We start from the raw sequence: 27,460 nt of genomic DNA, 5'->3' as shown, positions 1-27,460 counted from the left end.
ACACTTCAAACACAGTTTTAAGGTTTTCTACAATAGAATTAGAAAAATGGAAGAAAATGGAAATGACACTTCAGGGAATGAAGTACTCAAAATTAATTAGAACTTCTAAGGTGTCTGTGTTTTAAACTGAAGATGCTGACAATGCACAACACAGTACTGATGTATCTGTACAGCTTCCAGCTGACAAATCAGCTTGTTTCACTTGGGGTCCCCTACAGAATGCTATACTGCATGTCCAAGACCTGCACTTGTACAGAAGCTGGTGTGACTGAAAACATCACTAACTACTATTATTTCATGCTTATAAGAAAAATTATTGCAACCAACTGTGTATAATCACAGCGTTTCATGGCAAAATCAATTTTCAAGGAATGACGAATTGAAATGTCTTTAAAGAGTTGTAAGATGAAATAATAAAAAAAAAAAAAAAGAAGGTCTTCTTGTCACCCTGATTTATCTGCTCCCATCTACTTCGTGTGATCAGACACATTGCTCTAGTGCAACACCCACCTGAGAAGGAGACAGGAGAGGTGACCCCATGATCATCTTGCAGGCCAGGGGGGCTGCAGTTCTGGAACCCCAGAACTTGCCATTGCTGTAAGGTGCCTTCTGAGAGGCTTGTAGGTTTCTGTGTGACCTGAAAAGCCTGAAAGCAGATGAAGGGAGGGAGACTTTGCTGAAGCATCTCTTGTAAGCTGCCAAGTGGAAGAAGCTAGTTTTGAGTCTGCTGCATACAAGAAGACTGCTAGTTTTCAGGGTTGCATGCACTGTTGATGCAGGATTAGAAAGTGTTTAATGGATGCAAACTGTATTTAAAATCCTAATAGCATTATCAATTTTAAGTCTCTGAAATCAACTAAAAATTTGCCTGTAGGGCAAATCACAGCCCAAGCTTGCTGGCTGCTTGGCTGCCCTCCAGTTTTATCCATGTGTTGAAGAGATCAGTATATGTTCGTTGAATTTAGCCAGAGTTCACTGTTTCCCAATAGAAAACTGTGCTGCTCAGATCATTTACCAGCACTTGCATTTGCTTCTCACAAAAATGACTATAGATATCTGGGTCAGATTTTCTCACAGATCTCTTACCTCTGCTGAAAACCAGCAGGACTATGATGTATATTTAGCAATACTTCAGTTTCAGAAATGTACTCAGTCAAGTGTTTATTGGCATGGGATTCCTGTTTTAGCTCAGCATTTACAATACTGTAACTCATGTTGCTTTCTGGTATGTTAATACCACTTTGCTCTTTTTACTTGCTTCCCTTTACCTGTTCTCTGTGTGTTGCATTGTGGTATTTCATGTGTATTGCATCAGCTCCTTCTGAACCTGCAGAAGCCCACTTCAGTGACTGGGTTTGACCTGGCTGGGACTTTGGCTAAAGCTGCAGTGGAGCCAAAGTTCCATGATTCAGGCTTAGAAAAATTTGTCATTTTAATTTTCTATCTCCTCTTCTGTTCCTCTTCAGCCCCTGATTTCTGGCAAGCCCTTGGGAAACAGACTTCATGCTCTTCAGCAGTCTGCTCAGGGAGGCATGATGAGACTTAGGCGTGAAGAGAAGGCAGAGAAGAGTGGTATCCTGTTAACAGACTGCAAGATCGCTTGGCATGCAGCCTGGAAGCTGCCTGCTCTGGCAGTGTCAATGGGTATCTGCAAGAGCAGGTGGCTGCAACCAAGCTGCCTCCTCCTAAGGCAGAGTCACAGGGATATTCCCTGAGGTCCCAGCAGAGCTGTCCAAAGCCTCATCTGAAGATCCTGGCATTGCAGGACTTGCTCTGAAACACCACCTCCAAACTCCTGTCAGCTGATCTCTATGAGGACTGGATGTGTGCTTTGGAGTGGCATGAGAGATTGGGAGAACTGGAAGAGTAGGTTTCTCAACCAGTCCCACTGCTGTGGACCTGCTTGGGACCCCTGTGTTAAAGGATGACAGCCCAGCCAGCCTGGCACTGGGCCTTGTCACTGTGGGTTTTTGATGGGTGACAAATGGGGGCAGAGAGGAAGGTGCAGAGGTGGGAACTCTGTGGTGGACAGGGCAGCAAACTTCAGGGCTGTCTCCCCCCTCCCAGCCCCACAGTAGTCAGCAGATGCATGTTTGGCTGCACAGCCCCAGGGGCAGAGGATCCCTTGGGGTTGGTTCGGTCAGGGAAGTGTGCGTTGCCCTGGGGGACACTCAGGCAGCACTGGAAGCTGTGGGATAGAAGGGCTTGTGCACAGTTTGGATCCAAGTTGAAGACCTGCTCAGGGGTAGGGACTGGCTTGTTGCCCTGGACATGTGCACTGCTGCACACATGTGGGAGTTCGTGCAGAACCAGGCTGCACACGTGCCACTTGCCCACAGCCCCCGCTCATGTGGATGAGCTCTAGGAAGGAGCAAATACCTGCTCTGACCCCTTCATCAAGGAACAAATCACCCCAATGCCCACTCTGCTCCTCCTGTGCTTCCTCCAGCTCCTCATGTTCCTCTTCCTCACACTTGGTGTGCTCTCGGCACAGTTGCTTTTCACCTGCAGGACCCAGTGCCCCCCACGCTCTGCCAGCCCTGCTGCCAGGGCCTGGGCAGGATTGTGGAGCAGTGAGCCCTGAGGCAGGGCCTGCTGCAGGAAGCCCGACGGGAGTTGCAGCCCCTCGGGAATCCTGCAGAACAGCCAGGGAGACTCAACATGGAATCAAACTGATGCTGGAGGTGTTGATGCAGCAAGCTTTGCTCTAAGGTCTGACACGGTGGCAGGGTTTGCTGAGGTGCTGTGCCAGGAAGAGCAGAATAGGCAACCCAGAGAGGAGGAGGTATACATCACTAAGAGCAAATCAGACTGTCCCAGTAGTGCTTTTTGTAGGAGATATGACCATCTGCAGAAATGAAACACCAGACCTGAAACAGTCTGATTTGCCTCAAAGGGTCCTGCTGGGTTACACAGCCATCAGAGCAGCCTGGTCCCTTCCTGCCACACTTTGCAGGCTTTGATTCTGCAACACAGGGCAGGAGTCTTTTCTTTGGAGCAGCCATGCTCCAGGGACCCTGTGTGGTCAGGGACCTGATCAGGGGTCAGAGGTAAACTAGGGAAAACATAGGCCTGCTGCTGAATGGTGCAGAGGACCTAGTAACAGAAGGCATGGAAAAGGCCAAGGTACTCAGTGCCTTCCCTCCTCATTGTTTACTGGTAAGATCAGCTTTTAAGCATCCCAGGTCCCTGAGATGCTAGGGAAAGTGTGGAGCAAGGAAGACTTACCTTCAGTGGATGAGTACCAGGTAAGGGGCCACTTAAACAAACTGGGCATACTATATAAATCCATGGGGACGAGTGCTGAGGGACTTGTGTGATGTCATTGCAAGACCATTCATTGAATGGCTGTGATGACAGAGTTTCCTTTAAGACTGGAAGAGAAGAAATAATATTGCTATCGCCAAAAAGCCAAGACAAAAGATCTGAGGAATTACAGGCTGGTCAGCCTCATCTCAGTCCCTAAAAAAGTGATGAAGCAACTAATCTTGCAAATGAGTTTCAAACACATGAAGGACAAGAAGGTGATCAGGAGAAGTGACCATGATTTATGAAGGGGATAATCATGCTTAACCAACGTGACAGCCTTCTAGAATGAGGTGACTTGCTTGGCATCTGAGGGAGACTGGATTCAACAGTGGATGTTCTTTACCTCAACTTTAGTAAAGTTTTCAACACTGCCTCCCAAAACGTCATTGTAGACAAACTGATAAAAGTACAGTCTGGAAAACTGGACAGTGAGGTGGTCTGAACTCTGGCTGAATGGATGGGCCCAGAAAGTTGTGATCAGTGGCACAAAGTCCAGGTAGGAACAAGACACTAGCAGTGTACCCCAGGGTCAGTACTGGGGCCAGTACTGTTCAACTTCTTCATGAGTGACCTGGTTGATGGGACAGAGTGCACCCTTGTCATATTTGCAGATGATCCAGAACTGGGAGGAGTGGCTAGACTAGATGGTTGCACTGCCATGCAGAGGAGCCTGGACAGGCTGGAGAAATGGTCAGAGATTAACCTCATGAAGCAAAACATAAAGTCCTACATCTGAGGACCCAGGCACCAGTACACCTGGTTTGCAGCTGTTTTCCTCCAGATCGATCAGATGCTACAGTTACAGGGCCACAGTGGGTTAAGGCAGAAGGCATCATTCTGACTAGAACATCAAGTGTCCAAAGCCTTCTGGGCCTTTTAAAATATTTTACTTACATAAAACCACTTTAATATTGGAAAATTGCTATTCTGTCTATGTAGGGAGTTGCTGCTGAGCTGAAATAATACAACTGTCAGGCATGATATCTTTACCCTTTCCACTGGCTTCGTATTGCTTCAGAAACGGGATGCTCTCAGGGGCTTGGATGCACTTAGCAGCAGTAAAATGATTAAAGAGTGCTAATTATTTTCCCTGTGTTAATCATCTGTATACCTCATGTATTGTTCAGTCAACACTGCTCTGCCCTTTTCTGATAGTACCTGTGCCCTTGTGGGAAACAAAAAACACACTGTGCCTGTAGTCACATGTATCTGATGAAATACTTCAAACGTTCTTCTTCTAAGCTTCCTCAGATGCAGATTAGGACATTCATCCTAAATGAAAGAATGAGAGAAGTATAATTACCAAGATGCACAGAGTAGCACAGAGTTTGACAAATCCTGATGACCTCCCCCCTGTTTACTGCTCCCCCATCCTCCTTGGCTCACACCTCCTCAACCACATAGGCAAAATAGCTTGGAGGATATTTTCAATATATGTGAATATAGAACCTAATTAATGGATGGATTTTTTCTGTGCCTCTGAGTGAAAACACTGCAGCTGAAAAAGGCTGTGTTCTTCCTCCCTCCTCCTGTGTGCAAAACACAACCCAGAAATTGCCAGCGGAGCTTCTTTGTGCCCCTGTTGTGCCTGTTGCCTCTAGTCAGCCCCTCCACCCTCACTGTTGGTCTTAAAGCAGCCTCACAAAGAATGCACCTAGCAGGTGCTCTTCATCTGCTTTCAGTTGTTAATCAGAAAATACTTTGAAGGCTTGATGGTGCCAGTGTTTCCCGTTGCCAAGAGAATCACTCTGTGTGCCTTTGGTCCTGTGGCTAGCCCTTGCTCCTGGCTGAGGAACCTGCTCCAGTAGTGACAGAAGAGCAAGGAGAAGAGACAAACACTGTAATCCAGCTGGCCCACTTTGACTCACTGCTCTCCATTTGAATAACTCCTTTGACTAAGGCCAGGCTAGTGACAGGGGTTAGTTTTCTGCTTTGGGCCCTGGCCCCTTGACTTCTAGCATTGCATTTTATTCTGTGCTCCATGGGGAGGGGTTGGGAGATCGACAAGTAACATCATCTGGAATTAACACATTTTTGTGGTGCTTTTTCATGGTATCTCTTTGAGTTTCAGCCTGGGTGCAAACAGTGGTTGAGAAAGGGTCCAATGCATTTAGCTGGATGCAGGCAGAGAGCAGCCAGAAGCCCCAGAATCTGCTGAGGAGCCTGGGCTGCAGCACTAACCTCCGCCAGGCACTGGGTCAGGCAGAAGCTGCTGGTCAACTCATTTGCTCAGAAAGCAAGGACTGACCCCACAGTCTGCCAGGAGCAGCTTTCCCCTCCCATCTCTTTCCAGTTGGAAGAGTCTGATCAATTAAACTGAGGATCAGGAAACAGATTTTGAGGCAAACAAGCAGACCTGCCATGTTCAAGTGCTGCTCAGTTGCAGAGATGGGCATGTGTCATGGTGAGACTTAATAAGGGGAGGTCAGTCTCGCTTTTTCTGTACGAATGAATATCTGTAATATGCATTAGAAACAGTTTTTCATTTTATCTGTTTTCATTTTAAAAATTGTCATACTTTTGATAGACAGGTTTTTTTCAGGTGAATTTAAAATTAGTTTAATATGAGCAAATGATGTCAGATCAACCTGGGACAAGCTTCTTCCAAGAGACTGGTTAGCAGTGAGCTCCAATTACAATCAAAAATAGAAATGGATTTAGAAATTAGAAATAAAAATGGATTGCAGCCTTGAGTTGTTGAGATTAACTACATAACATGTACTGGGTAAATTAGGGGCCTCTCATTGTGCTGCTTCTGATCCAGTTAAAAAAGCATGATTTTCTGATTGCACTGTAGAAGTGAGAAGCAGGTCTGGCATAGTACGACTGCATGGTAAATGAATTACTCCTTCTCTTGCTGGCTTCTCTGGCAGGAGTGATCAAAGATGGTTCTGGCAAAGCCAGAAAAAGCTTGTATTTTAACCACAGGAAACCTAAACCATGAAGACAATGTTAAGCTCCTCCTGAGACACTAACCTGAGAAACTAACAAGTTCTACTAACTTCAACCTTTCCAAAATTTCCATGTATGCATGCATGCATTCATCAGGAGTTCTGAGTTAATGTCTGAGCTGGTTTACTTTTGTGGATTTCATAAATTTCAGAACTCTTGTCTCACAGTTGCTTTAAGGTGATCTAATTGCAGGTTTCTTCTGAAAGACTGCAACTTTCCCTCTGCAATGATCTGCTGAAGCCTTTCCTTTGTTTTTCTATGATCTATTACTATTTCACAGCTGATTTTTCCTCACTTAAATTCCAGCCTCTTTTGCCCTTCCTCCTTTTGTTGAAGATGTTTTATTTAGTTTTTATAGCAGAGAGAAACAATTTCACAATAAACTGTTTTATATCCTCTTGTGTTCATGTTTTTGCTAGATAAACATGTATTTCCTTTCCATTAGAAACTGTTAAACCTGTGTGGTCCTTCATAACATGAACAGCATCTCTGATTTAGTTGTAACACATACATTTTTACAATGTCTGTGTTTTAGTGTCAGTTGTTGCACAAATGGCTATTCTGGTTCTTAGCTTCCTACCTGCATTTTGCTGATGTGGCAGACTTCGGGGTCCTTGGCATAAAGTACCTAGCTAAAATGATTTCATGCTATGTTCTCTGATATTGCTACTTTCAGAAAGCAGGGAAAAAAAGAATCCAGTACTTTGGAAGCAAAATAGTTAATGTCTTACAGACCTCTGCAGGCCTCCCTAGTTAAGACACATTTGCAGCTAATGGTCTTGCCAGTCAACAAGATTTAATTATAAAGGAGTGGATTATTTGTAAAAGGATGTACTGAATAGAGCTTTCTTAACTGAAGGATTTATCTTCCTGATAAACTGAAGGTTGTTATCTACCATACCCTGCTTAGCTGAGTTTTGATGAAGAAGGAGTTGTATAACCTGCAGATACATCAACTCTGTAACTGCCCCATTTGGGCAGAGTTCCTGTCGACAGGATGGTCATTGTGCTGCTCAGAGTTCTCTCCTGTATCAATAGTAATGAACTGCTCCTGCTCTGAACTCATCTAAATTGTATTCTGTTTTTTTTTCTGCAACAGTATCAAGACTTTGCTTCCACCACATCCAAACAAATTAATGCCAGTGCAGGACCATGGAGCTAAAGCTCCTTTCAATATTACTAACATGTACAATATTAGGTGGTCTTTATTTTGCTCCTTCTTTGTCATCAAACAAGCTTCCACTATCTACTCAGATATCACCATGTGTCTTTTTTGTGTGTGTGATAAGGTGAGATTTTGTCAACTTCCTGTGAAATTGGCGGTACTTCTGTTATTTCTGAGTTTTCATTCAGCAATGTCTTTGCTGTACGTTATTTATCTTTGTGGATTTCTTTTTTTATAGCAGGGTTACAAGGATCAGCAGAACATTTTTCAGCAAGTCATCTATTTTTTACAAAATTAATCTCTGGGCAGTCTTTCTGTACACAACCTTCGTAAAATAACCCTATATGTTATTCCCAAGAAACTACAGAAATACTGGGATGTGAACACATGACCTTTCAGGCACTCCTGTGGGAGATCTTGTGATAAACATAGTCATGATTCATGTCAAAATAGAATATAGCGTGATAAGTGTAATTGTTGTACCCTGTGTAAATCTAAAACAGTTTGTGACCACTATAACCTGTATCACAATTGTAATGAACAGGCGGATGCGCTTCTCCTTTAAGAGAATGAAACCACTTCTTAGAAAACTCCCCCTTCCCCTGAGGCAATCGCTGCTTAGAAAAGCGCGCCAAGAAGACAAAGACCCTGAGACTCTCAAAAGCGCGCCAAAGACGAGCCAATAAGAGGAGAAGGTGCACCCTAGTAACACAGACGACCCAATGGGGAAAGAGCAGGATGCTCATCCGGCGGGAAGAGATTGGTCACGATGCTGGTATAAGAGACGCTGTTCAGCGCTCTGGGTGCGTGTGGTGGAGCTAATTGAGTTCTCTGCGCACCCAGGGTTGTTTTTGCTTATTGTTTCTCAACCTAAATCGATTGAACCCAAAATAAAATTGTTTTAATTGTTATCGTTTATAACAATTTGGTGACCCCGACGTGATCTCGCTGTGCTTTCCCGGACTGTGACTCTGCGAGGGGCGCCCCACAGGTTGTGGCTCGGGAGTAGCAGTCTGGGTCAGTCTCCGGAGATCAACGAACAAAAGAGAAACAATAACCAAAAGGGATTGGAGCTCCTAGGAGAAAGCTGCAGTAAAAAGGGCCCGTAATTCTGGTGCACGAAGATCCGAACGAAGACGACGGAGTCGTGAGTATAAGGGAAGCCGGTCGGTTGGGTGGGTATCGGTTGCTTGTGTGCAAGAGTGTGATTGAGACGGAACCTAATTCTGGAAACGGACTCTAGGTTCGGAGCCAGGATTTGAGTTCCGAAGCGAGTGCGGAGGTCTTCTAACCGCGTTTCCAAACTCCCGGGAGGGGCTTGGCCGGTGAAGGACCGAAGCGGTTCCTATAGGATTCGTGGGTGGGATCTCGACTCCTATAGGGTATGTGGGTGGGTGAAGGGTTCAGCCCCCTGCAGGACCCTCTTACCGGTAACTAAGGGCGATAGGAAACCCCTGTAAAAGGCCTAGGATTCGCAGGTGGGTGACGGTCCAAAACCCCCTGTAGACATTGGTATCGGCAACCAAGGGTGTAATATTCCCGGATATCGTAGGGGGGGTGCGGACCCCCTGCAAGATGGTTATTGGTCGCTAAAGGCGATAGGAATTGCCGCAAAATTTCTAAAATGGGCCAATATGAGTCAAGTTTTGAAGAGGAAACAAAGGCGGAAAAGGAATACCCAAAAATTATTCCCCTAGATAGTCCCTTGGGAACAATGCTCAGGCACTGGGCTCACTGGCCATCTCAAGAGGGGAAAAAAAAAAAAGGTCCATTACTGTATGGAAGTGTGGGCGAGAGAGGAAATTCGATCCGATTATGTATATTGGCCAATATTTGGATGTTCTGATGATTGGATTTGTAAGACATTGAATTTATATGTGAATAATAAAGAGCCCTTTAGGAAGAAAGTGAAGATGCTGCACTGTGGAGAGTGTTGGGGACGGGAAGATTGGCTTCATTATTTACTTAAAGAGAAAAGAAGGAAAGGGAGGCACGGGAGAGAGAAACTAAACCAACCACGTTATTATGGGAGCCATTAGACAGTTTACCCCCGCCTTATTTAAGGCAGGACGCGGAAGGCCGTCAGGAGAGAATACATCCCAACTGCCTCCTGACCCCGTTCTGTCGACTTCCCTACTTTCTCCTCCTTCTAGTCACACCAGGAGTAAAACAGCACAGAGAGAGAGATGAAATTTATGAAAAAGAAGCAGTGGCTCTGGCTTCCCTCCGAGAGGTACTGATGGGAGGAGATACAGGAGGAATTGCATTTTTATCGGTACCTTTGAATACAAGAGATGTGAGATTCTTTAAAAAAGAAATGGGTCGTCTGTTAGATGATCCTTTGGGAGTCTCTGAACGATTAGACCAGTTCTTAGGTCCTAATACCTATACCTGGGAAGAAATACTATTTTGGGAATATTATGTGCAGCCGAAGAAAGATCTATGATTAGGCAGGAATATTGATGTGGGAAGGAAGGTATCGACAAGGCCCTCCTGGGGAACAGAAATGGCCTAACCAAAACCCGAATTGGAGTAACCAAAATGCCCGTGATAGACACAATATGTCAGATTTGAGAGAATTGATTATCCAAGGAATCAAGGGGGCAGAATATTAATAAGGCCTTTAGTGAACATCAGGGAAAGGATGAGTCCCCTACGGACTGGCCGAGGAAAAATTTACAAATGTATTTGGGGGTGGACCCAGCCTCTCCAGTCGGAGAAGCATTACTAAAAACCCAATTTTTGGCCAGATCATGGGGGGATATAAAAAGGAAGCTGGAAAAGTTGGACAATTGGCCAGTTCGAGGATTACAGGAATTGAGGGAAGCTCAAAAAGCGTATGTGCGGAGAGATGAGGAGAAACGAAAAGCAAGCTCCCAGATCAGGTGAAGGAAGACAGCCTATGATTTCAGGGAAGAGGAGTAAGGATTCCCCTGGGAAAACGCCCGAATGTTATTATTGTGGGCAGAAGGGACATTTCAAAAAGGATTGTCAGAAGCGAATGAGGGACAAAAAGGTAGTATATGTCCCCCATGACATTAGAGGAAACCTCGCAACAGAAAGCACATAAATGGCTTACCGACAATAGATTATTAATATATGAAGCTATTTTAATTCATTCTTCTGATTTGGATTTAAGGATGACTACGGCACAAAACCCAGCACAGTTTTTGTTTGGGGAATGGGAGAAGACCTCAATACTTGAACATAACTATAGATTTAGTAGAGCTACAAACAAAAATCAGACCAGATCTAGAGAAAGAATAGTTGGAGAAAGGGGAAAAACTGTTTATTGATGGATCCTCTTGGGTGATTAACTGGAGAGAAGATAGCCTTAACCTTCAATGGGAAGGACCATTTCTTGTTCTTTTAACTACAGGAAGGCGATAAGGATGGCTGAAAAGGGGTGGACACATGCTTCAAGGGTAAAGGGACCAATAAAGGAATGGAGAGTCGTAACTGAACCTGGGGATACCGAACTTGATGTAATGGCTGGGGAAATTCATATTGACTTCCCTAAAAGGGTACTGTAAATTCAACTCTAATTGAATTTACAAAAATTTAAAGTACTAGAGAACCAATTTATCTTTAGTAGCTGATGGAACCCACTTTTTCCCCAATTTTCCCAGACCTCTGCGAAAGGCACTCTGTAGTAAAGACTGGAGGGAATCGGTGCTGCAGCTGACAAGGTCTGCCAAGGGCTGTGACCCCTGAGCATTATGATCCTGAATGGACCTCTCTTGATATGGATGGGTCCTGATTGGAACCCTGTGGAAAGCTGTGGACACCCTTTTTACTTCCAACTTTGATTTGAAAACAGGGATGGATTAAAGAAAGGAGAAGATAAAGAACATAGGTTGTTATTTAGCTTGTTTTCTCATGAGATGGAAACGTGAGTCAAATGTGAAGTTCCCACAGTTGCTAAAAATCTGTTTGTAAAACTGGTCAAAAATATAACAGAGTAACTAGTTACTATGTGTATGGAGAGACACACTTTGATTTGTGGAAAATTAGCATTTACCTCTTTGCCAAATAATTGGGTTGGGTTATGTATAGTAGGTGCAATAAAACTAGCTTCTTCTGTTACCAGTAAGTAGGAGAGAACGACTGGGGTTCCAGTATAGCATTGGACTACCTGTTGGCACAGGAAGGGGGAGTTTGTTGGAAATTTAATCTTACCAATTGTTGTATGTAATTGGGTTACCAAAGTGAATATTGTACTCCTGGGAATATTGGTGTGTGTGTGTGTGTTTGTTACTTATCCCTTGTTTAATTCAATGTGTTACTTGATTAATACTATCAGTGGTACAGATTATGCAGCTAGAAATAAGGAATGACTACAACATGAAAAGCTGTTATCGAATTGGAAACTAAGACATGAATCAATGAGATAAACATAGTCATAATTCATGTCAAAATAGAATATAGCATGATAAGTGTAATTGTTGTACCCTGTGTAAATCTAAAATAGTTTGTGACCACCTTAACCTGTATCACAATTGTAATGAACAGGCGGATGTGCTTCTACTTTAAGACAATGAAACCACTAGAAAACTCCCCCTTCTCCTGAGGCAATCCCTATGCCAAGCGCTCAAAAGCACGCCAAAGAAGACTCAATAGGAGGAGAAGGTGCACCCTAGTAACACAGATGACTCAATGGGGAAAGAGCAGGATGCTCATCCGGCGGGAAGAGATTGGTCACGATGCTGGTATAAGAGACGCTGTTCAGAGCTCTGGGTGCGTGTGGTGGAGCTAATTGAGTTCTCTGCGCACCCAGGGTTGTTTTTGCTTATTGTTTCTCAACCTAAATCGATTGAACCCAAAATAAAATTGTTTTAATTGTTACCGTTTATAACAATCTGATGTATTATGTCAACTGTGAGTAACGTGGACTGATATTTTCCAGTACTGCCCTAAGTGTAAGATATGTTGCTTTTCTTCACCTGGGGAGGTCAGGAGGTGAGATGATGAGAGAAATGGTGCAGGGCTGTTTCTGGATTTCTGCAAGAAAGGCTCAACAGAAATGGCTTAATAAAGAGAGTTGTTCTAATAAAGCAGAACAAAAATGGGAATATAGAGTAAATCCTGTGTCCTTTTGCATGCAGGGTGCCCTGCTTTTGTGCAGCATCAGAGGGAACCCAGATGGATTTTCCCCACAGCATGCTGTGTAGATTCTGTCCTCCCTCCCACAATGTCATGGCTTTTCTTTTGTGTAACAGGAATGTGTGTCTTCTCACAGGTTACAACATCATCTCTGTCGTAACATCATCAGTGTGCAACACAGGCCAGCACAAGTCACTCACAGGTTCCCTTACAGCATCTACTCATGCGGACACACAGGCCTTAAGTATAACATCCAATAACCATGGCTCGCTTAGTATCACAAACCCCTCAATATCTTCAACAAGGTTCCCAGTGCTGTTGTATACAGATGGTAGCGCTGTAACAAAGGCAGATGTGTCCTGCATGTGCTTGGGAGATAGCATCACACGTTGGTGATGGCAGGAATATTAGCAACATCTGGTTCCTTTTATCACTGAGAACATTTTCATCGGAATTGTTCCTGTTTGCTCAGTTATTGCTTAGTGTGGGACCAAGGCTGTAATGGCAACCTCTGTTGCTCATGGCTTCCTTGTCATCTTGAGGTACAGCCCAGGGAAGGCAGGAAGAAAATGAGCTAAATGAATAAGCAAGCAAGAAAAAAAAATGCAAAAAAAGAATTGCACCCATTTCCTTTGCTACCTCCTCCCTGCAATGTGAGTCACTAGGGCCGCCGTTTTCATCTTCTCTTTCTGATGCTATTGCTTAAGTAGAAAAACTTTTCTCCCTTGCAGCTTGAAAATAACAGAGGTGAGGGCCAATGCAGGCTGTTCCCTGGACATAAGAAAGCTACCCTCCTTCCTTTAGTTTTGTACGACTTTCTGTACTGTATAAAAAAATACTTTTCCACTAACAACAATAACTGTAAAAATGTAGCATTGGCACAGAGCAGAAATTCTCTGTGGTATCACTGCGATGTATCAGTGTGTGATAACAATGCCTGAGTTTTCTAACAGCAGGTGTAAGCTACCAAACTGCTCTTCTTGGCATACATATTTGTGACTAAAATTCAACTACATTTTTTGAAGAAACATGTCTACTAAATTTGTAACTAAATTCCAGTTATGTACAATACTCCCTCCAAGCTGAACTAAGTACAATTGATTAGAAAAGAAAAGCATGCCCAGTATTGAGGATTAATATTTTTTCTACCATGGATCAGAGCAACCTAGCATGACTGAGAAAAAAGGATTAACAAATATTTGACAGAATGAAATATAAGTGTTCAGTGAGACTTAGACTAACCACGTAGCTCTTAAACAAATATTTATCTGACTTACTGTTCCCTCTGTTCTGTTACTGAGATAGGATTGTAAACCCTGTGCTCAAAACCTGTGCCCAAACCTGCAGATACTGAAAAAGAAATCGAGTGCCATCTTGTGGATGCCACAAGAACACAAACATTTATTTGAAAGTATTAATTTAAAAAAATATGCTAGTATACACCTGCTTGTATAAACATAAAAAAAGGCATAATTCATTATTAAGAGCAAGAAATACACTACGAACAATATAAATGTACCTGCCTCATGATTATTTTTTTCTCTACAGCTGAAATAAGCCACAAATTCTAGGAGTAAGTGGTCACATTGTCTACTGTTATGGACTGACGTTAGGGAACTAAGTCACAATTTCGGTATTCAGGCTTAATATCCATGATACTTCCATTACTAAACTTCATTACACAGAACTTACTGTAACATGTCTCTCCCCATGCTGTCAGACAGAAGAACAGAATGTATACAGTAGTAGCATATTTAGGACTTTTTCCACTTCTTGTTTTTGTTCGGCCAAAGTTACACGTACAATGAACCTGTAAGTCAGTCAAAGTTACTCGGACTGAAGCAATGAATTAAAATGTTAGCATTAAACAGATGATGGGGAAGTAGGATGCAAGAAAAAAAAGAATTGGAAAAAGGCTAAATTTGAGGTGGAATAATTTTAAAAATAATTTTGGCTTTATTCTATAAACTTGTGCCCACAGATCCATGAATTGGTAGCGTTCAGCATTTTGTGGCGTGACACAAACCGGTTTCTCAAGGCAGTTCCCAATCATTAGAATGAAAAAGCTACCACCACCTTAACTGCAGTTAGATATGAGCACGGCACAGGTACTTAGGCTGCTTTTCCTTGTTAAAAAGTACCCAATGGAATTACAGATAATGCCAGCAGCACTTTTGTAACTCATATAAAACGGGAAAAACTAGCAACCGTGCCTCATAGGAATAACTGGAAATGATTGAGAACTCTCTTCAAGGACTTTGCCGATCTTTCAAGATACTGATACATGCTTTCATATAAACATGCGAAGTACACCACAGCAGTCCCGAATAAGACCCCCAAGACTTACTTGGCATACGTACCACTTACATAAATGGATAGCATAGGCTGTATGCTATGTAGCAGACACCGGATAGACACGTGCATCTTGCTATCTTGCATGGCACATAAGGAAATTCAATTTATTTGTGCTGGATGAGGCCCATAGAAAACAGTTTTAATCGGCTGGGCATATTAAAGCAGTGTAGCAACACACAAGATGAAAAGCAACTGGAAGCAGGAAATTAAAGAACGGGAGCACGGAGGAGGCCTTTACTGCCCAATACTGAGCAAATAACAGGATGAGTGTTTCTGTGCAGATGTATAGTCCTGAAGGAACTCCCTGCAGTGCTAGGCTGACACATCATGGGAGAGTACAAATTATTTCCTTTAGCAAGTGACTACTATTTGTCCTAATTATATAACAAACATATATATATATATATATATATATATATATATACACCAATTTCCACGGATTTCCCCAGATGTCTGCGGTATTAGGAAGCATTTGAGCTTTTCCGAAAGCAGAAGCAAACCCTGAATCACCAGGGAAGAAACGTACCCTATGTGCGGGCGCAGGCGAAGCGCGCCAGACACAGTCTCCTTTGGTAGCGCCGCTTCCACCGTCCCGCACGCTGCTGCGCGAAGGCCGCTGCGCCAAGGCCGCCCGGCTCCCGGCGCTGCCCGGCGGCGGGCCCTGGGGAAGCCTGTCGGCAGGGGTCAAGGGCAACCGCCGCCCCCGGGAGCTCCGCAGCCGAGCGGGGCCCGCCCCCAGCGCTGCCGCGCAGCTGCCCCCGGAGAGACCCCTCGGCTGAGTTCCCAGAACGAACGACCCGCTCGACACGGCGCAGACCTCTCCTGCCCAGCAGAAACCGGCGGCCCGGCCCGCGCCTGCCCCCGCAGCGGGGCTCAGCCTGCGGCAGGGCCCGGCGCCACGGCCCGCCCCACGGCCCCGCCGGCAGAGCGCGAGTTCCCCCGCGATGAGCGGGAACGCAGCGGGGCGGGCCGAGCGGCGCAGAACTGCGGCGATGGGTGGGGTGGGAGGAGGGTGCGACCCACTCCGCTCCCGAGGGAGCTGCCGGCGACTGCTGCGAGCGGACGGCCGGGGCGGGCGCCCGTCACCGCTCCTCCTGCCGGCAGCGCCCGGGGCGAGGCGGCGGTGAGCCCTGCGCGCCGCGGGGGCGGCTCGGCGGGGCGCCGGGCGGGGAGCTGGCGGCGGCGGGGCAGGTCCTGCCGCGGAGGGGTGGTGACGGGCTGCAGCAGAGGCTCCGAGGGGCTGCGCGTCCCCGCCGGTGAGCGGTGCGCGGGCGCCCGGGCAGAGCCGGCGCCGCGTCCCCCGGCGGGGCGAGGGTGACGCTTCCCGTGAGGGCCGCCGGCGAGGCGGGCCCCGGCGGCCCTCGGCGTATCCTGCGCGGGGCCGGAGCTCCGCATCGGGTCCCTGTCCCGGGACCGCGGGGGGCAGGAGCGCGGCTGCCAGCGAGGGCGGCGCCGGGCCCGGGGGGTTCCGGCAGGCTGCGCCCCTCCGGCCGCCCGGCGGGGCCGCGCCGTGCTCCGCGCCGCAGGGCGGGGGCGGCGGGCGCTGCGGCCGAGCGGCGTGGCGGGGCGCCGGGGGCCCGGTAGCTGGCGGCTGAGCGCGTTTGACGGCGGGTGACGCCCGGCCGTGCGGTAGAGTTGTGCCTTTGGCTTGGCTTGTGCTGTCGGTGAAAAGGCTGGGTTTGTTCCCGGTTAGGTGTCTTGGTGCTCCGCGCCCCCCCCCCCCCCCTTTGTTACAGGTTTGTTCACTCAAGTGCCTTATTTTCCGACCGTCTGTTAAACGATTTCTTTCTGTCTGCTTTTTTGTTAGTTATCTCATCTGATGACGGCAGTGATTTGTAAGTTGCTGCGAAGTGATTGTATGCACTGTGCATGGTGTTGCAATAGGGCAGGTTGAAAAACATCCCTTCTTATAAACTTGTTGGACCTCAGATCAGGACGAGAAAGGGAGTGGGTGCTGGGAGTAACTTTAAGGAAAGAAATTAACAGAGGTTAAAAAGCACAGCAAGTGCAGTTCTCCTAGAGAGAAGTATATTTTCCTGTTGCAGTTCCCTGTTTGACTTCTCTGAATACAGAGAGAGGTGTAATTCAGACTGATTTCATCTTTTTCTAAGGGTAAGCTGAAGTCAGTGGACATTTTGCACAAATCCTAATAGGCAAGAAAACCTTCTCTAACAAATCTTGAGGTGCTGGTTATGTGATGACATCTGTTGAATATGAACTTTTTTTTTTCTCTTGATTGTTTATATGTGGCTTATTAGTATCAGGGAGTGCGGGAGGGAAGTTTTTTCTGCTTATGAACTAGAGAGATGTCCGCTAACTGTAAATTCTTCAAAATCAGCTTGAAACTTTGCATGAAGAGCTCTCCCTTTTGTGTGAAGTTAAAGTAGGACAGTTGTTAGGCTAAAGGCTTAGATTTAGTCTCTTCAGTCAGAAAGGAACATATTTTTTTCCAGATCTGTGGTTTTCCAAGAAAATCGTAGAAGTACACAAATACAGGTAACCTAAAAGGCAACATGAAAAACTGGCAGATGAATACAATCATAACTTCATTTATTTTTACGTCTTATACTTACTAAAGAAAAAAACAATTTGCTAATACTTACACAGTTCTAGGGTGCTACTTTAAAGTGCCAAAGAAACTTGATGTTTCTGTTCTTTGACCATACCAAAGTAGTGATAGTCCTAACAGTGAAATGCACTCAGACTGCATATTTTAGTTTAGTAATTTTAGGTAGAGAATTAACTATTTAACTATAGAATAGAATAGAATGTACATAACTATGCAACAGTGTGTGTAGGAGGTGTGATAACTCTCATACCTCTGTATTACCACTGAGACTATTTTTTAGGAGGCTGTTCTCTGGTTTATGTTTTACAAGTGGCACCTGTCATCATCACTAGACGCGTGGCTTTTAGGTGTTTGAAGATTCTGTGATGCACTTCAGTTACACAAATACACACTTTAGAGAATTTTTGCAGGTAACTTTTCTGAGCAAGTAGTTGAAAACTTTCCATCTTATATCTGTACTGGTATATACTATGGATGGTCCTGTGCTGGAAAGGGAGATGTGCATAAAATGATTTTGAACACAGGATGGAATCCTTTCTAAGGATATCTAAGAATATTAAGAAATCAGTGATAAACTTTTTGCTTTGTGTCGTACTTTGTTTATAATAAATGAGGCAGACATTGAGTTTGAATAAGATCAGAATTTAATCCATAAATGAGATTAGGAATTTCCTTTGCTGTTAAAAATGTATTTGGTATCCTCTCAGTAGCCATAGAGCATGCAGCTGCGATAAATAAAAAATATTTTCATTTTCCTGTTTCACCATTACTTAAATACTTCTGAAATCAAAATTCACATTTCCAAAGTAGTTGTTGCTTATTGTGCCAATAGGTAGATAAACATGAGCTTAATGGATGTTTTCAGTGTAGTTGGTTATGGAACCCCAAGAATGAGCTGGAAAATACTAGTCTGTCATCCTCTTTAATCCATACACATTTAAAGTATGAGATTCGGGGGCATCTTAATTTGTAATGATTTTGCAGTAATTCTTCTCTTAAATGGTCCATATATGTGGTACTGTGGCTTGATATACAGAATCAAGATCCAAAACCAGGTAGTAACAAAAGAGTTAAAATCCTGAACTGTGGCATTATGTTTTTCTTGCTATGCAGTGCTGGTGCTTTTCCTGAGTCTTGCAGAACTTTGTTTTAATTGCTAATACCTGGAAGCAGTTTTATTTTGACATCGATCCCTGCTTCAAAGATAGCAGCCTTCACTCTTAGAATTTTATCATTCGGTTCCTGTGAGTTACTTGTAAAAGCTCTCTTTTTAAAACAACTGTTTCATTCAAATTCATCACAGTTATTTGGACAACTTAATGATCAAACAAATCTATGCATTATTTGTGATTTGCTGCCTTGAAAATCTTACCTCTGAAATAAATGCCACAGTGTTCTTAAACACCATGCAAATTACAGTTCTCCCTACTAATGTAATCGAAATCTCTAGCCTCTTGGTCTTGATATATGTTAGACTAAGTGTGTCAGTTTTTCCTGGCATGTGTGGGAGAGAATTTGAATTAAAGGTATCAGCTTGACATCCTTGCAACAAGGGAAATAAACTCAAAATGCATCGTGATGATTGCCAATGTATTTCTGTTCTTTTAGGAAACACACATAATCCACACTTTCAAAGATGATTTTTACGGAGAGATTCTTAGTATAGTCATTCTTGGATATAGTTGATTGGAAAAAACCTTTGGTTCTTTTGATCAGTGTTGTAGGTCTCTTAAACCGATGGTTTATTTGTTGTGTTCTTGCATATTGAAAGTACTGTTTCACTGTTCTCTCTTCATAATCAGCTATGTTATGTAGGGTAGCTGTTTCTTGTGATAGCTCTTTCATGTAGCTGTTTCTCAAGGGTAGAGAGGACTTACTGAGAGATCTGGATAGACTATAGAGAGCTGGGCAATCACCAACCATATGAAATTTAACAAGAGCAAGTGCTGGATTCTGTGTGTGGGATGGGGCAATCCTGGTTATATGCACGAACTGGGGACTGAGAGGCTGGAGAGCAGCTCTGTGGAAAGAGATCTGGGGGTTTGGGATAACGGCAAAGTTGAATATGCATCAACAGTGTGCCCTGGCAGCCAAAAGGGCAACCATGTCCTGAGGTGCATCAAGCACGGCATCACTAGCTGGTTGAGGGAAGTGATAGTGTCACTCTGCACTGCATTGGTGCAGCCCCACCTCGAGGACTGTGTACAGTTTTGGGTGCCTCCTTATAAGAAGGACATCAGACTATTAGAGCATGGCTAGAGGAGAGTGACCAAGATGGTGAAAAGCCTTGCGGGCAAGATTTTTGAGGAGCAGCTGACGTCACTTGTTTTGTTCTGCTTGGGGAAAGCTGAGGGGTGACCTCACGGCAGTCTACAACTTCCTCAAGGGGGGCAGGAGAAGGGGAGGTGCTGATCTCCTCTCACTGGTGACCAGCGATAGAATACAAGGAAATGGAATGAAGCTGCATCGGGGCTTAGCCTGTCTGTTAGGAAAAGGTTCTCCACTGAGAGGGCGATAGGTCACTGGAACAGGCTCCCCAGGGAAGTGGTTGTGGTACCAAGGCTATAAGAGTTCAGGGAGTGCCTGCAGGATGCTCTTAGTCATATGGTTTAATTCAGGGGTCCTCAAACTACGGCCCATGGGCCGGATACAGCCCCCCAGGGTCCTCAATCCGGCCCCCGGTATTTACAGATTCCCCCGCCCCGCCGGGGGTTGGGGGGGGGAAACCAAGCAGCCGCAGATGGCTGCCTGCCACTGCATCCGCGCGCCAGCCTCCTGGTTAAAAAGTTTGAGGACCCCTGGTTTAGTTTTAGGTGGTCCTGCAAGAAGCAGGGAGTTGGACTCAATGATCCTTATGGGTCCTTTCTAGCTCAAGCTGTCCTATGATTCCTGTCTTCCTTTGACTTTTCAATAAAATATTTTTTTAAACTGCATCTACTAATACATAAATTGATCATATTAAAAAAAGCAGTCTAAATTTCAGTCTAAAAATTATATTGCTTTGTCAGTCGTCTGCGGAGTAGCTTGCACATCATGAGCTTGTTGTATAAGTGTTGGTCTAGTTTGTCCATTTCTTTGAAAAATGCATCTTTGCTAAAACTGAAATAGGTAATTAAATTCTGTTGACTTTTTGATATGTCTTGGAGCAAGGAAAAGATAGTGTTTACAGCAGTGAAAAGTGCAGTGCATGTCAAAAACATAAAACCATGTCATTTCAGAAACAGCAAATGTTGCTTTTTCAACTTTATAGTAATATATTCTGCTCCTGTGTCTGTTTTGTGGTGTATTGTAGTACACCCTTTTTCACTTGTTACTGTGTGTTCAGAATTCAGTTCAGCTTTTAAATACTGCTTTTCTTCCTTCTCTTTTGCAGATGGGCTCATTTTATCAATTCAAGAAGACATTGAAGAGGCAAAAAGACAGCTAGATTTACCATAACATCTTGAACTCAAAGAATACAATTTCTTTCATCTGCCAGAAGCCAAACCAATAAACCACTAAGCAAAACCATGTGTGGTTTTTTTTTTTTTTTTTATCTCTTGGAGCTCTTTTCTTTGCCCTACCATGTATCATTTGATGTATAACATGTGCATGTGTACTGGATCTGGCTGGGATGGAGTTAATTTTCTTCATAGCAGCTCATGTGATGCTGTGTTTTAGATTTGTGACCAAAGCAGCGAACATAACACGCTAATGTTTTAGCTATTCATTGCACAGTATCAAGGGCTTCTCTGTTGCTTGCTGTGCTCCCCCAGTGAATAGACTAGGCTGTGCAAGAGTCTGGAGGGGACACAACCAGACAAATGACCTGAAATAATCAGAGATACTCCATGCCATATAATCGTCATGCTGACCAATAAAATGGAGAGGAGGGATTTTAGGGAGGTTGGCCATCTTTGCTTTGGCTGTGGCTGGGCATGAATCTACGCGTGGGTGGTAGTCAGTGATCGCCTTTGCATCGCTTGTTCTCTTTTTTCTTTTTTTCCACTTCTCCTTTGCTTGTTAAGCTATTTTTATCTTGACCCACAAATTTTCTTGTTTTTATTCTTCCATTTTTCTTTCCCTGTCTCACTGTGCAGGGGTGTGGGGGAAGCGAGCTAGTGACTGTATGGTGCTTAGCTGCTTACAGGGTTTATCATGCAACAACATAATTGCGATTGGAACTGAACACTAAAGCCACACAAGGTGATTTAAGTTTGTTTGTCATTTATTCAGTCATGCAAAAGGAGTAGAAGGCTGTTTTAGGTCTTACGGAAGAATCGTGAATGCAAATGTTACCAATCATTTAGACATCTTAGCACATGTGGAACAAGACCAAAGGTAGCTGTGACCTCTTCTGCCCCTAAAGTGTGCAGAGTGTGAGTGTTTCAGACAGAGAATGTTAGTCCAAATTCTTTTCCTAATTTTGTGTCATTTTTATACTTGGATTACAGCTTAGAAAATTTTTATATTGATTGAGTAAAAAATCTACCTGTGGTGCAGGAAAGCTATTAGATACAAGAATAATTCACTATATATTTTCACTATATATTTTTGATATGCTGTACAGCTGTTGTGGTTGTAGCTGTCATTTTAATTGAAATTATTTATTGTGATTTTAATTGAAATAGAGGAAATGACTTACTCATTGAGTTACTGGAATGTGAGATAGATACTTCTGCCAAAGCTGACTATGTATATGACAACACGTGTTTTGCTCAGAAGTGTGTCACTGCAGTTCAGGAGGTGAATGTCAGGGAGAAAGTTTGTACACTGCAGAAGGTAAGGGCTTAAAAGAGTGCAGAACCAGTCTAACAATTTTTTTGCACTTTGGGCCCTAAGGCAGAGGAGGTAATGAAAGGCTACTGCATTTTGGTTGCTGCTGGCAGCTGCCTTAGATGAGGAAATCTTCTGGATTGTTTGCTATACTGACAAAGAAATGAATGACTTCAAGGTTGAAGTTGGAATGTAAGGCACAGGAGAATCCTTTCAGCCTTTGAACTACGTGCAGGTAAGATCAAAACTTTTGGCTGTGGATCAGTGAAAGTCTTTGGGGATTAGGTCATGGGACAGTGAAGTCCCTGGTGAGCAGAAAAAGGGAAATATTGCACACATTTTTTAAAAGGGTAGAAAGGAGGACCCTGGGAACTACCGAGATGTCAGCCTCACCTCTGTGCCTGGGAACATCATGGAACAGATCTTCCTAGAAACTGTGTTAAGGCACATGGAGGACAGGGAGGTGATTCAAGACAGCCAGCATGGCTTCACCAAGGGCAAGTCTTGCCTGACCAGCCTAGTGGCCTTCTATGATGGAATGGCTACATCAGTGGATAAGGGAAGAGTTACAGATGTCATCTATTTGTAAGGCCTTGGACATGGCCCTGCACAACATCCTTCTCTCTAAATTGGAGATACGGATTTGATGAATTGGTTGGATGGTTGCATCCAGAGGATAGCAGTCAACAGCTCAATGTCCAGATGGAAACTGGTGACAAACTGTGTCCCTTAGGGGTCTGTATTGGGACTGGTACTGTTTCATACCTTCATCAATTACATACCAGGATGGAGTGTACCCTTAGCAACTTTGCAGATAACACCAAGCTGAGTAGTGCAGTTGACATGCCTGAGGGACAGGACACCATGCAGAGAGATCTGGACAAGCTCGAGAAGTGGGCCCATGGGAACCTTGTGAGGTTCAACAAGGCCAAGGGCAAGGTCCTGCACCTGGGTCAGGGGAGCCCCTGGTGTCAATACAGGCTGGGGGATGAAGGGATTGAAAGCAGCCCTGCAGAGGAGGACTTGGGGTTACTGATGGATGAAAATCTGATCCAGTGATGTGTGCTTGCAGCCCAGAAAGCTGACGATATGCTGGGCTGCATCAAAAGAAGTGTGGCAGCAGGCCAAGAGAGGTGATTGTGCCACTGTGCTGTGGTGAGACCCACCTGGAGTGCTGCGTCCAGCTTTGGAGTCCTCAGCACAGGAATGACATGGACCTGTTGGAGTGGGTCCAGAGGAGGGCCACAAAAATGACCAGAGGGCTGGAACAATGAAACACTTTTAGCAGGAAATGCTGAGAGAGTTGGGGTTGTTCAGCCTGGAGGAGAGACATTCTGGGAAGACCTTATTGTGGCCTTTCAGTACTTAAAGGGGACTTATAAGAAAGATGGGGCCAAACTTATTATTAGGGGCCTGTTGTGATGGGACAAAGGGTAATGGTTTTAAACTAAGAGGGTAGATTCAGGCTCGATACAAGGAAGAGATCTTTTATGATGAGGGTGGCGGAACACTGGAACAGGTTACCTACAGAGGTGGTAGGTTCCCCCTCCCTGGTAACATTCAAGGTGAGGTTGGATGGGGCTCTGAGCAACCTTCCAGTCCGAGGTGTTCTATGATTCTGTGTTTCTTGGAATGATAATATATTAACATTTTAGTAAATATTGAGTATTTATTACAAATTATTGAGGCCTTTCCTGCTCTGAAATGTTTGCACAGATAAATGGGGTGTGTGTTTTTAAATGGATAGTGATTTGGAAAATACTTGTTAAATTTAGGTGCAGTATTTCTGTGTGTTCTTCCAAATCTACTCCCCCCACACCAGTACAGTTTTAGGAATTTCCTCCTTTTCCCATCCCATTCTGACCTTGAATTTCACTGTAGTGTTTCAGAGAGCCCTGTCATGGTAGCCTTACAGGAATTCTCTGTGGTGGGCCTTGTCAGCCTGCCAGGATTCTAGTTCGTAATGTTTTAACTTGCAGCCAGTCTCACAAGGTGTTTGGGAAAAGGCCTTGAGCAAGTCAAGGAGTCCTTGTAGCTGTGCAGGACTGCAGCTGAAGCTTGATGATTCAGGTGAATTGCTCATCAGTCTGTTGATGGCAAAGACAGAAGGGATACACACCTCCTGAGGGAGGAAAGAATGATCTCTGTAAAAGCACGCACAGGAATAAGCAGTGTTTTGACCTGTGTTTTGTCCTAAGCTGTTTAGAAATTTAAGACTCCAAAGACACTGACAGTTTTGTCCTGACTGTTGGCTGGACATTTTCAGCAGACTTTGGCCTTTCTAGTAGGAAAACACTAAAAGAAAAAGAACTTACCTGCTTTCAGAAATACATGTTTTGTGTTGTTTTTTCAAAAAAACCAACAAACCCCAAAACCCAAAAGCAGTTCAATGGACTTTTCTGTGCGCAAGTTGGAAATCTGTTCAAGAATTTTCTTGAAAGTGAACTGGTTTTTTTCTTCACTTTAAAACTGAGGGATGATGGGAGAATTTTTTTCAATCCCCTCCCCCTGCCCCTTGCCCAAGATGTGGGGAGGCATACTTTGAATATATAACAATGTCAAGGTCTTGGTTCTTTTCTGGAAGAACAAATAGTAGCCATGTTAGTCAATGTAGTACATTGTCAGGAGCACCTTTAAAGAATAAATTCCATTGATTGTGGTATTACAGCTAAACTCATATCTGCCTTTGAAAATTATTTTTTGCCAGTGATTTCACCTGTCTGTTGTTGTGGACATCCATAGTGCCTTGGGTTGATTTCTTAGTTACACGGTTCTATAACTGCTAATGAATGCTGCTATTTATTTCATCATGTTGTTTTTAAAACCGCTGTGCTTGAGGACATAGAAAGTAGAAAAAGGAAAGCTAGAAACACTTGGTTTACTCACAGCTCTCACCTGAAGTATGGAGTATGCATATAGTAAAGTAATAAACTGCTTTTTGCATGTTTGCCTTCAAGTTAAGAGAAAATGTAATTGCATTCATTTGGGTGAGTGTGCTTACCGGTACGTGTTATTTAGTATCAAATATTGCATATTGACTTTCAAGTTCAATACATGATTCCTAGCACATTATAAACGTTATGAAGGGTTACATTTTTGTATTATTTGCAAATAACTATTTCAGTTTACATTGTGACACTGTGCAATTAATAAAAGAATGTAACCGAGAAAGCAGCGATGCTGCTTATCACAGTTTTTCTGATTGATTGTACTATGTGATACAAATAATCTGTGCATATTCCTTAGTATATACTGAAAGAGGTGCTGCAGAGCTCTTTCATTATGCTGCTTAAACTTTCAGTTTTGGGAAGTGGGAGAGAATTTTTCTTACTTACAAACTTGGTGCTACATTATTTATGATCTAGATGTTTGCAGTTCTTTATTTGTAAGGCAATATGTGAACACCAAGTGAGGCATAAAGGTCACTGGAATTGTTGGAGTTCAAGCAATGTAAGTATTTCCACAGTTTTGAATATTTTAAAATAAAGTCTGTGGTGCATTTTAATTGACTCTTTTTCTGAAGTCTATTCTGTCATGAAATGGAATTTGTTTCAATGTGAGAATAGCAGTGCAAGAATTTTTTTCAAATGCATATTGGTGATATTGGTTTTAATTTGATAGCTGTGGCATTAAACTGTCTGGCATTTTAATACCCTAAAGAACCTGTGCTTACCAGATGTTAAAATGCAACATGCCTTCACGTTTAGACAACATAAAGGCCCAATGTGCACAGACAAACAGTCTGCAATAGCTATTTGTACAGGTTTCTTGCATGGCTAGGTACGTTTTGAATTTGGAGCCTTCCTAGAAACAGATATGGAACCTGTATTCTGCCTGTATCCTTTTTATTTTAGAAATATAACATCATAATGTTCTTGAAATCTACCTGAAAATTAAACCTAGCTCACTAAAACTTGAAAATAAACTAAAAAAAAATCCTGCTTTTCAAAAAGATGTAACTGTAAATTAGGATAATTAATCATGTTAAAATTGTTACTGATGTGGATATATTTTCATTTATTTTCAGTGACTGTTACATATTGTAGACATGGAGACTGTCAAAATAGTTTCCCAAATGAATACAGTGAATTAAAATGCTGGAAAGGAAAGTGTCAGTAGTTGCATTTCTACTAAAGGGTGGCACTAGTGTGAAGTTTAGTTTACTGGAAACTCCATGGATGGATGAGGATAATAAAAAAAGAGGTGCAAGGGGAAGGAAAGAAAAAACAGAAAGACCTTGAGATGGAAAAAACCTTGAGAAGCAAGAAGGTGAGAGAATTTTGCTAAAGATAACAAGTGTGAAGTCTAGTTTACTGAGATTTTTACAACCTCATTTGCTACATCTGTGTTGAGAGATTGTACTGAGCCAAAGGAGATGAAAGTTACTCCTTTGACTAGTTTCAGATGTGCATCTGATAACTGTGGCTAAATACAGTAATCACATGGCTGCAGTAAGTGAACTTTGACAGTTTGCTTCAAAAGACTTTGTACTATTTTGATATCTTTGCTACCTTGATATTTTGAGAACTTAAGTATCCTTAGAAACCCATTTCTAAATTGCTATGTAGAGATAAAAATTGGTGTCCTTTTTCATTCTTGTTCTGCCTTAGATTTCCAGCAATTCTTGGAAACAGTTTATTCAGTTTCAAATTTGTGAGAATCACTGCTTTGTTGTGTAATAGTAAGGCTTATTGCCGGTATTGCTATTCAATAAGTTTTCTAAGGAGGCTTCTGATGATGACTTAGCTTGTAGGGTGCCCTCCTTTGCTATGTCTAGCACTGTTAGGTGTCTCAGTCCTATGCAAAGCTTTGTAAGGGTGACTGGCTGAAAACTTTGATAGAAAAAAGCATTCAGGTGTTGTTTAAACTAGCTAAAATAATAGTGTGCTGGAAAACAAGTCCCACTCTGGGGTTTTGTGCTTTATTTAGGACATAGGGGAGCTGCGTCCTTAGAGTTCTATAGCTTGAAAACAGATTTGTCTATACCCTTTCTTTCAAAATTTAAAACTTCTTGGTTCTTGGAGAAGTCAGGTGGAGAGAGTTGCATCCTGTTCTGTTTTGGATTAGATGTTTAAACATTCATCTGGGTCAGGGCAAAGGTCCCATCTGCTACAGCTGAAAATGAACCAAACCTGTATCTTGGAACACATTAATCTGGCTCAGGCCTCTTGCGGAAAGGTTTCTCTCATACTTTAGCACTGTTTATATGCTTTGTATAACCTCTGTGTGGCATCTCTAAAGTTGCATCAGGA

The 27,460-nt window shown here is 43.5% G+C and overlaps 1 long non-coding RNA gene across 2 annotated transcripts; it reads left to right on the top strand.

Annotated features, from left to right (window-relative positions):
• The first annotated feature begins 8,063 nt into the window (after nt 1-8,063).
• On the top strand, nt 8,064-20,963 carry LOC121081295. Of its 2 annotated transcripts, XR_005825637.1 has the most exons (3): nt 8,064-8,573; nt 10,806-16,007; nt 20,827-20,963. It is a non-coding gene; the product is annotated as an uncharacterized LOC121081295 (long non-coding RNA). The 2 variants fall into 2 exon arrangements; XR_005825636.1 differs by lacking the exon at nt 8,064-8,573 and having other exon boundaries at nt 10,303-16,007.
• Nucleotides 20,964-27,460: the final 6,497 nt, after the last annotated feature.

Source organism: Falco naumanni, chromosome Z, assembly GCF_017639655.2.
Source record: "Falco naumanni isolate bFalNau1 chromosome Z, bFalNau1.pat, whole genome shotgun sequence".
In the NCBI taxonomy this organism is placed as follows: domain Eukaryota; kingdom Metazoa; phylum Chordata; class Aves; order Falconiformes; family Falconidae; genus Falco; species Falco naumanni.
Note: the sequence above shows the minus strand (reverse complement) of the source record. Positions and strands in the feature narration are given on the sequence as shown.